Source organism: Xenopus tropicalis, chromosome 2 (genome assembly GCF_000004195.4).
Source record: "Xenopus tropicalis strain Nigerian chromosome 2, UCB_Xtro_10.0, whole genome shotgun sequence".
Taxonomy (NCBI): Eukaryota; Metazoa; Chordata; class Amphibia; order Anura; family Pipidae; genus Xenopus; species Xenopus tropicalis.
The window spans coordinates 136,813,158-136,824,459 of NC_030678.2; positions in this window are offsets into that span (position 1 = coordinate 136,813,158).

The following is an 11,302-nucleotide window of genomic DNA, read 5'->3' on the forward strand; positions in this document are numbered from 1 at the left end:
CAGACTGTTTAATAGTACCGCTGCACTTTGTTTTCATCATGTTCCAAGCTTGGGAGCATCCAAACACAGGCTGTTATATTTCAATAACTTTACCAGGGACACACACATATTTCTTCCTTTCTCATCAAGTGCACATATGAAAAGAGCACACATCAGTCACACACACATTTGCAGTGACATGGAGAATGCTTTTTATTGCCCATTTCATGGTCACAGAAGAAAACCATGCTGCACCACTCACTTCTTCATGCCACGGGAAGAGCTCAGAGCTGTCGCACATCTACACCAGGCGCATGTCTCTAATTGCTTTATCTACAGAATATATTCTACACAAAGCACATATGGGGAGCTTTTAGAAATATATTGTATGTATGTATTAAGGATATATTAAATAAAGCTGTTCTTATAGTTTGCCTACAGAGTTTTGTTTTATTTTCCTGGTGCAGCTAGCAGTGTTAATAGTGCACACGAAATTTATTTAGCTTGTGAGAATGATTTAGTAAATCAGTTTACTGTTTTTATAAAAGCTGACTGGCTGATATGGTCCTTTGGTTGTACTGGCAAAATATTAAGCTAAGCACCCACTTGTTGCTACTTCTACCCACTACTCAAGTGCCTGCTGCATCCCATTAACTAATCACAGCCAATTCTTCTTTTGTACTAGCTCATTAACACTGTGGGATTAATTTATACAATGAAGTCATCAATGGCAATGACTGAGTGGAGCCAATGGAGTAGAGTAACACTACAAGCATTCTAAGTGCCTTATATTGTATGGCTAATAGTTAGGTTTAGACTTTTCAGTATCTATAGATATATCAGACAGATTCATTACAGAGAACATATAGTTATCTATGAGATAAATGATAGATAGATAGATACATACATAATAGATTCATAGATGATAGGTGTATATATATATATATATATATATATATAGGGGAGAGAGAGAGAGATGATAGATATAGATAGATAGATGCATAGACATATTTATATACACATTCAAACATAGATAGATAAATAGGTGATAGGCACAAATTCTATGGATATATGATGTCTACAGACAGATGGGGAGGCAATTTCTCTGTATGACTGTATGACACCACAAAGGTGGGTGTATTCTCTTAAAAAACTCACACACCATTCCCACCTATGTATGCCAGCCCTCATTGCCAGTCCCCGGGCTCAGCTAATATGAACTGCTCTCTAATCCTCCCCAGCAGTGATCTGCTTCATTATCATAGTGACAGGTATGAATTGAAAGTCCCTCATATATATATCTCATTGAACTAACAAGACATCTATCTCCGAGCCCCCTTCACCTCCAGCCATCCATCCTGTGGACAGGCAGCATTTATTAGAGATTCTGAGAGGAGGAGGTGCAATTCCCTTCCGAAGGCAATTAGGGAGGCAGCTGGAGGGAGAAAGGTGGGAAGATCGGAATGGCAAATGAATACAACCAATTGCTTCCTTTTTGTTTCTTCCACATATTCCTTCTTGTGACTTTCAATTTCTTGTATCCAACCCAGATATCTAACTCACTGCAGCTTATGCTGCTATAGCTTCCCTCTAACTCTGCCGTAGAATGACATATCTGCTTTCTCATACGTGGAGGCTGTGGATACACTGCCCCCTGTGTTAGTCTGAGCCATTGCAATTTACTGTTTGACCTTACAGTGAGCAAAGATTTTTTCCTTCTTTGCTTTATTGATACAAATTAGAATTAGGAATTGCCCTGCTGCCTGCCTCACTAGCAGCATACTCTACAGAACAGACAGCAACAGTGGCCATAGTTTTCATAACTGTGATGCTTTTATTATTACATTACGTGAAACATTTAGTGAGCAATATGGCAGCTTTCTCTCATGCATAAATAGAAACCCAACTTATGGCCACTTAATTTCCTGGTGTTTAAAACAATAGTTATGAATTATGTTGATATTTCCTTTTGGCAGGGGAAGTACTTTACAAAAATCTCTCTTTTAACCCAGAAATCAGTTTTGTCTCTTTTTCAAAAGATATTTATTTTATCTGCATATTTCTGAAGGGTAAAGCTTTTGCCACATGGGGCTTATTTTCAGCCTTGGCAGACAGGCCAAGAGTCAGCCCTGCGCTGGCACCAGTCTCCTACCTTGCCTGCACCCAGAAGCATTGTCCCCACCCGGCTGCCGGCAGATGCGTTTTTTGGCTGATATTCTCCACCTCTGCCTTCATTAAACAAGTGTATACCTCAAATCTCGTTATAATTGATCTCCAATATGGGCTGGCACTAGTATATAGTAGCACAAATAACTAATGGTGTATATATGCCTGCAGAAAAAAACTCCCTGTGTGCCATAAGCCTAACAGTATAATATTTCCTGGTCACATCTCTTTTTAAAACCCTGACAGGACATGTGCTATGCATGAGTCTTCTGGCACTGGCCCTGTAGGCAGTCTTTAAAGATAACTAATGGTAGTTAATCAACTTGAAGGGCTTCTAACAAAGGAATGACCTAATGACCAACTGGATTGTCTATTGGTAAATAATTGTACATACAAGATATAACCGTATAGTGCTTTATATGGAAACAAAAATATACTTTCCCCCTGTAGTCTTTATCCTTTTAATACAAGAACTATTTTACAGGTTATAGGTCAATACAGTACAATTTAGGGGATAAAAACGCATTAACTGGCCTCGATATTCGTGGAGCTGTGGAATGGCTTATTAATATTTTTCATGTCTGTAACGTTGTTATGAAGGGGTGCTCTAAGGGCCCTTTTTTTGTAAATAAGTAAATAATAAATAAATACACTTTACTCTTCACTGTTTTTGTTTTCTTTCTCGAAATGCAAAATGCTAAATTGTGTTTCAGTCTGTTACACACGTTGGTGCAAGTAAATAATGAAGGCACAGCAATTAGCACCCCTATGGCTATAACCTGCGTGTATTTACACTTTCACTCCCATCATTTGCATGCAAATTTAATATCCCAAAATACACTGAGTGCAGTTGCATGGTGCAACTAGGTAGAACTATTTACTGCCTGGTTAGGTGTAGGCCACCTTGGACAGAACATGGAGCAACAGGCCCACCATTGTTTGGCACAAGTGTTTTTGTATGGCATTTTTATAGCCACAATTCAATAGTAAATGAAACCTTTTTTTCTAACAGGCTCTGTTTTCCAGTCCAGAAATGCTTAATTATAATATTTAATTTCGGATTTATACTTCTCCCTGGGGAAGAAGAAACATTCTAATTTGTCTTACATCCTCCTCCCTGGCAGTTTCCTACAAATGACCTTGCTGTTGTCTTGTAACCTGTGCACATCCACACCCATTAGGATTCAGCCTAATAACAAACCCTGCAATCCCTTCTACTTTTACACTTGGCTGCAAACCAACTTCTAAGGAGAGGGAAATAGCTAGTACAGAAAGCAAAAAGAGCCAAAATTGTGGAAATCAATTTTATTTCCCCTTGCTCCTAAAAAGGGTATACTTATCCATATTTACTATTCATATCATTATATGTAAAATTGAGAACAATCAATGGATTTGGCACAATGTTATGAGTTTTATGAGGTTTTAATAAGGCAGATTTCCTCATCCCAAATAGAATAGATGCAGGACAGTCCCCTATTACAAGTAGCAGAATTTTCTGGGAAGTAGGGAGGTTTTTGAGTGGAACAGGACATGTGTAAGTGTAACCAGGGAAGATCAGGGATGTGGTCTAATTTATTCTGCTTTTCAGTAGTCACTGACTGATTGTTGGACCTGGCCTTGCTTATTATAGCTGCCATTATCTAGACCAGTGATCCCCAACCAGTGGCTCATGTGCAACATGTTGCTCACCAACCACTTTGATGTTGTTTTCAGTGTCCTCAAAGCAGGTGCCCATTTTTACATTTCTTTTTTGGAAGCACAGAGACACAGTTTTACTTCAAGCAGAGCCTTCTGCAGGTTAGCAGCACACATGGGGCTACCAAATAGCCAATCACAGTCCTTACTTGGTTTCCCTAAAGAACTTCTTTCATTCTTGTGTGGCTCACCAACACTTTTTACATCTAAGTGTGGCTCACAAGTGAAAAAAGTTAGGGATCCCTGACCTAGAGAGATAGACGCTTAGGCCAAAATACAGAGTGCTGCAGCTGGTTTAGTACCCATAGGTGCCTGTAAAGAAATTGGGTATGGGGAGGGACTTAAGAATGCAGGGGTCTGGGTAAGGTTTTGGGTCCTAAAATAGGCTTCTTCTCCTCCTGTGGGTCTGGGTAGGGATCATGCACAGTTCTTTCTACTGCAGATTTCCAGCGGCTGCTGAAATAGAACTTTGCTGCAATAAACAACCCAGCTGGAATGAAAAGGACAATATATCTCAATGAAGGCAAAGAGAGTTAAAAGGTTAGCTGTATCAGCAGTGTTATTATTGGGCAAATGCAATTTAAACTTCAGAAACAGTGACTTATTGTATGTATCCTCTGAGATAATGAAGAAAACACAAACATTCATATTTTTTAAAAGGCAAAAGAAAAAAGCTGTTTTTACAGGTGAGCCAATTACAGTAATAACCAATCCTCCCTCCCCCCAGCAGCCTCCCTATACCTCTGCCTGATTATATTGTAATTAGCATTATTTTATTGCTACCATTTATCTAAGACTCAGGTTTATATTTCACTAGGCACTACAAAATGCATGACAAAAGACACAACAAGGAATAAAATATTATTAAAAATAGCCTAGAAGAAAAAAACACTTGGTATAGAAGGAAATATCTAGATAAATGGCTGCCCGTCCCTTTGCCAGTGTAAGAGATACACTACATTCAACAAGGAATTAACTAAAAGAAAGAAGGTGAATAGGTGGAAAGGTCAACAAGCTTGCCAGGTTTCACGGTGTAAGAAAGTAACCGGCTCACTTCTCTTCTGTCAACTGAATGTTGTTTTTTTTCTGTTAAATGGAGAAAGGGTATTTATAGGCAGAGGATGCAGGGAAAGGTTGGACAATTGGGTGTCAAGGAATATGTCCAATTTACAGTCTGTGTGTATCGTTCCGTAATGAAAATCCTTTTTTGGGAGAATAAGACTATAAAGATTGTGTGTGCATGCGATAATACCTGTCTGTGTGTGCATGTAAGTGCTTCTGTGTATGTACAGTGTATGTATGTCTGTGTATGTATGTCTGTGTATGTACAGTGTATGTATGTCTGTGTATGTACAGTGTATGTATGTCTGTGTATGTACAGTGTATGTATGTCTGTGTATGTACAGTGTATGTATGTCTGTGTATGTACAGTGTATGTATGTCTGTGTATGTATGTCTGTGTATGCACAGTGTATGTATGTTTGTGTATGTACAGTGTATGTATGTTTGTGTATGTACAGTGTATGTATGTCTGTGTATGTACAGTGTATGTATGTCTGTGTATGCACAGTGTATGTATGTTTGTGTATGTACAGTGTATGTATGTCTGTGTATGTACAGTGTATGTATGTCTGTGTATGTACAGTGTATGTATGTCTGTGTATGTACAGTGTATGTATGTCTGTGTATGTACAGTGTATGTATGTCTGTGTATGTACAGTGTATGTATGTGTGTGTATGTACAGTGTATGTATGTCTGTGTATGTACAGTGTATGTATGTCTGTGTATGTACAGTGTATGTATGTCTGTGTATGTACAGTGTATGTATGTCTGTGTATGTACAGTGTATGTATGTCTGTGTATGTACAGTGTGTGTTTTGTATGTACAGTGTATATATGTGTGTATGCATGAATATCTGTGAGAGTGTGCAATTATCCACATGTGTATGTAACCCCCTTTTTGGCTGATAAGCACTTAAAACACCAGGCTATAGGTAGAACATGGGGTACATGTGGCTCTCTTTCTGAGGATGGGCCTTCGCTTAGGTGGAAGAGACCTGGATGGAGCTAAGGATGTGGTTGAACTACAACTCACGACATGCTGTGTAATGTAGGTGCATATAATTATGGACGCCAGAGAGGTTCTGTAGTTGAACTATAATACAGATTTTATTGTCCAAGACACAGTGGAATGGTACAGGGATATTAAATACTCACATAAATCAAGGCAGAGATAGCAGAACCCACTGAGGATAACAAAGGAGGATGCCACCGGTTTATCCCACCTCTTTTGGAGTCTGGGCAGAGTAAAGCACCTGTCAGCTGGGCACCACTTTGGAAGCAATCTGGTTACTATTTCAATCCTCAGGTTGATAACCTTTAACTCTTGTGGGTCCTACGGCTGGGCAAAGATCAGGGTTTATACTAACCTGTATCCTGTCACTAGTCCGTGGCCCTGAGCTAAGGCAACATTGCCTTATGTAAGAAATACTTCCAACTGTCTTCTAGTTGGGGCTGAGCTGCCCTTGCTATCTTAATCTTACTAATCTCACTCCTCCTAGAGGGTGCTATAACAAGAACTGCTATTCTAACTAAGCCTCGTTCACGGGCCCTGTCCCCGACTTCTCCAGAGTAGGTATTATTCTCTGGGGTAATGGCTTTGCTATACTGGGGCCTGTTTCTGCACCCAGGCTCAATGGAGCTGTTGTTAGGTAACAGAAAGGAAGCCAAAGAGGAAGCCACTTCTCCTTGCTAGATATTATATCAGTCTGCAAGGAGAGTGGTCAACCAGACTAAACCAATGGGATATAAAGTATAGTGCAAACTAGATACATAGGACTCTGCCTAGTAACAGTAGAATATGTGAAGAGGTAGGGTTTAAAGCCATAGGGGAGCTAAACCCTATGGGTCCCTAAATGTATATACAGTACCGTATATACTCGAGTATAAGCCGATCCGAATATAAGCCGAGGTACCTAATTTTACCTAAGAAAACTGGAAAAACTTATTGACTCGAGTATAAGCCTAGGGTGGGAAATGCAGCCGCTACTGCTAAGTTTTAATAATCAATTAATAATCAATAATTAAATACCAATAAAATGACATTAAATGAGGCATCAGTGGGGTATATGTTTTTCAATATTTATTTCAAAGAAAAACAGTAAACTAGCTTTGTAAGCGGAGAAGAGGGTCAACAAAAACAATATGAGTACCCCATGCTCATTGCTCATTGCTACTGGCAGCAGACCTGGTCCCGGAGGGATGTAAGGGGGAATAAGTATTGCTAGTGGGAGCCTAGGCCAGGGCACTGGAGGGTCTGGTTGCGGGTGGCCTAATTTGCACACAAAGGAGAGAGAGTGCTAGTCTGGAGGGACCCATGGCACCCGACTCGAGTATAAGCCGAGGGTGACTTTTTCAGCACATTTTGGGTGCTGAAAAACTAGGCTTATACTCGAGTAGATACAGTATGTGGTGTACAGTATGTGGTGTATGTACAGTAAGCAGCATATTTATTATAGTGTGTAGCAACATCAGTAGTGATCTTTGCTTTTGTTTTCTAACTTATAGTTGACCGTTTAAATCGAGTTGCTGATACCACCGGTAATGTTGGCTTGCACACTATGATAAATATGCCCTATGGCCACTTGTATGTTGGGAGGTTACCGTGAAAGTAAAGACAACTTTGTCAGTGTCTTTTCCCGATCCTTCTCCGCCAGTCAGCATCCACATGAACACAGGACATATTCACAGCTATTATTCTTGCCATCTTATTTGTGACCCTTGTTTGTACAAGGATTCTGACTTTTACCCCTTGCCCTAATTTTTTGCTTGGACTTGTGGTAGTGGGTTCCTTGGTTCCATAACAGCCAAAGGACTATCTAAATGAGTTTGTGTGTGTTCTTCCCATTAATCTGTGGCTTTAACTTATACACTACCTAACATACAGGCAGGTTAATTGGCTCCTGATAAAACTGCCCATAGTGCGTTTGAATGTGATAACCTAGGGTCCTTAGATTGTAAGCTCCTCTGGGGCAGGGGCTGATGTGAATGATGTATAATCTCTGTAAAGTGCTGAGGACTAAATTAATAAATAAATAATTTATAAAGATGTCTTTTTCTGCTGTCATCTCTGCCTTGCCATGTATGTAATTAGTGCTTGGCTTCTAATGTCTCTGCTTTTGTTCTTCTGTGTGTAGCCAGATCTTTGTAGGCATCATGGCAGAAAGTCCAGGGCCAAAAAACATGGCTGGTGAACACCAGCACCTGTGGCAGTTAGCCTTTATCATTGGTCCAACCATACAGATTTGTTACACACTATTAGGCAGTGGCTTGCTTGTTAATAACACATGGCAAGGAAATTTCAGGACCCTATCACAGTCCACAATAATACCTCAAAATATTTTTCTTTAAATCATCTATTTAAGGCTATGAACCATGGGACTGACCATCCTAGTGGGGCCCAAGTGTGAGCCAGTCCTAAAGCCAGCTAGGGTTAGATTTATAGCAGGAACTGTATTTCCTGAGAATGGTAAAATCCAGCTCATTGTAGATTAATGAGCATATTCATTCCATTCTGTTATGGAGTCAGGTTTAAATGTATAATGACCAAAGTCTTACATTTCTAATTTCCTAATCATTACAATTAGCATGTATTTACTCTGCATCAAAAACAGTCCATAGCAACAGCAAGGCACAACTTGATGGAAGTATAACCAGTTACATATAGACAGTAGTCTGGTACAAATGGAAGAGAGAGTGGTGCTTGTGGGCTTAAGGGGGCATGAGGAACAGATGAGATACAAAGCAGGAATTGGCAGATGTGATACATTATGAGCGTAATGAGGGAGTGAAGGCACTTCTTTGAAAAGATGGGACTTTTGGGAGTGTTTACAATGATGAAAAGCATAAAGAGTTTATAATTCATCAGGGTTGATAATTCCACAAATACAGCAAAGCCCAGAACCTCTTCAACATGCAAAACCAAAGGAATTATGAATGGCCGAAGTAGAAAAGAACAAGTAGACGTAGTCATATATAGGCCTCAACAACAGCACTGACATCTCCTGACTGCTTGTTGGAGCAAGTAAAGTCCACATTAACAAAACCCACATACAAAATGAAAATATGCAATAAAGAACTATTAAACTGCCCTGTCTGACAGCCAACAGTTACCTTTAGAACTTTGGGGTCAGACACAAGTGAATTTTTGCCGATATGCTTTTTCTACATATTGTGCAGTTCCAGAGCAGAACTTGCTATTCACTAATTGCTTTCCTGAATTATTAAACATTAATTCAATCAATTTGAGTCAACCATCCACCCCACCCAGAATTCCAAAATTGCACATCTTTATCTTTGACTGCTACGAGGAAAATAATAGTACTTAGTCTAGAAAAATAAGTGGGACAATATCAGGCCCAGATTGGAATTCAAAATAGGCCCTGGCATTCCAAGTACACAGAGGCCCAAACAGCCCCAACAAGCCCAGTAAACAGTGATTGTCTATATCTAACAGCAGCCCCTCTGGCATTTGCCAGAACCTACAGATTGCCAGCCCGGGCCAGGGGTAGAAACAAACATGACCCTGAGTACAATATATGGCTGAGATTCCTGATATAATGGCTCTAAACTTGGCCAGTGAGATAATGTCACTTACACCTGGAATTTGGTAAACTCACCAGCTATTCTTATCTATCCGTCCTCCTTTATCAGAATACCTTTTACTCTAAGGAACTTATATTCAATATATGAATAAATGGGAAAGCAATAAAGAAGACTAAAATAATAATAGACCAAATAGGTAATAATAGAATCATCTCTCCTACTGCTAAATATCGTGCCTACTTCATTTCAAACACCCTTGGTTCATGCTCCTAATATCAGCTGAACAATGGATATAGTTACAAGAGCACAAGGGATGTTGTCGTTTAAAAGGATATTAAAGGACTGGTACAAATAGCCTGGCTGCAGAACAGAATCGCTATTCAGAACAAAATGACTCTGACATCCCTGTTTTCCTCTTAAAAGTCAAACCAGCCACATCTGATTTGCAATTTTGTGTATGACATAGGAAATCTGAAGTGTCTCGGGATTTATTAATCATCACTCCAGCTTCTATTGCTTTACAGCGACGAAAGCTGTCATTTGTGTGAGGCTGCAATGTAAGGCATCGGGTGGGGGGAAGAGGGATTGGGCACTGATCTGACTCAAAATCAAGAGAGGAAGGGACTGGGGCTCTTAGCAATGTGAATGGGATTCAGGCACTGCAAAGGGCACATTTATCAATTTTACGTTAAAAAAAGGAATTGCACAAAAAAATTATGAGTAAAACAGATCAACTTTTTTCTGCAATTGTGTATTTTTCCACGGCTGCTAGCATATTAAAGAAAATACCAGCCAGTTTGCTGTGTTTGCATGAAATCATGGAAAAAACGCACGGAAAATGCATTGTTCCCTTTATTTTCAATGAGGCTGTAAAATCTCAACCGTCAAATTGCAAACAAATTTGTGAAATTCACTTCCCAATGACTTCTACAGAATCTCAGCAGGTTTTAGTTGCCAGTGATTTTCGTTTACATTTTTGAGATTTTTTTGCTGTAATAAATCAAGAAAACTTTGGTTTTAGCTTAAATATGAGTTTGTACATTTTTGCAGTGATTTTGTTGAATATTTGGAAGATCACAAATTTGATATATTTGCCCCCTTTACTGTCTAAATTATTTTGCTCCAAACTAACTGCAGCTTGTAGCTTCTCACACTGATTGAAATTGCAGCCAATAAGAAAGGACCCAAAGATGCTCTTCATTAAGAATTGACCATAGAAATGTTGCATGGGCCAGAGAGTCAGGATTAAAAAGGACTAACAGATATTTAATTACCCATTTTCAAAATAATAAGGCAGTATATTAAATAAATACGATACAAGGCCGTCTGTCCCACTAGAGAACTGAATGCTGAGACATTTACTATCTGTACCATACTGGCAATCTGAAACAATGGTGCCATGATGGGAAAGGAAATCCAACAGGTTGCCTCTACAGTTTCAGGGCATGAGTCTGGCATTGAAATACTGTTTTTACCCCTTGTGGTCTCTTCATAAATCTTCATTATATGATGTTATCTAGAGTGGGCTCTAAAAAGAGGCCAAGTCAAAAGAAGAAATCCAATGCTTTTATCATTGGCATGGGAATAATTGACAGGAATGTGTTGCATTACTTCCTCTGCAGTATGTCGGACAGAAGGCCAGTAAATTGCTTTGTTGATCTTGTCAGTAGCAAATCTAACAGCAAAATACATCCTCTAGAGAGAGAAAAGCACATATCTGACTCCTTGATTGCTTTGATCTATTCCTGTGGAGGAGATCCAAATCCAAGTTTAATGCCCTGAATTCTCCTAAATTCTGTAGTCAGGAGACTTCCTTCCCTATTGGTATCAGCGAGGGCCAATTATACTAAAAACAGC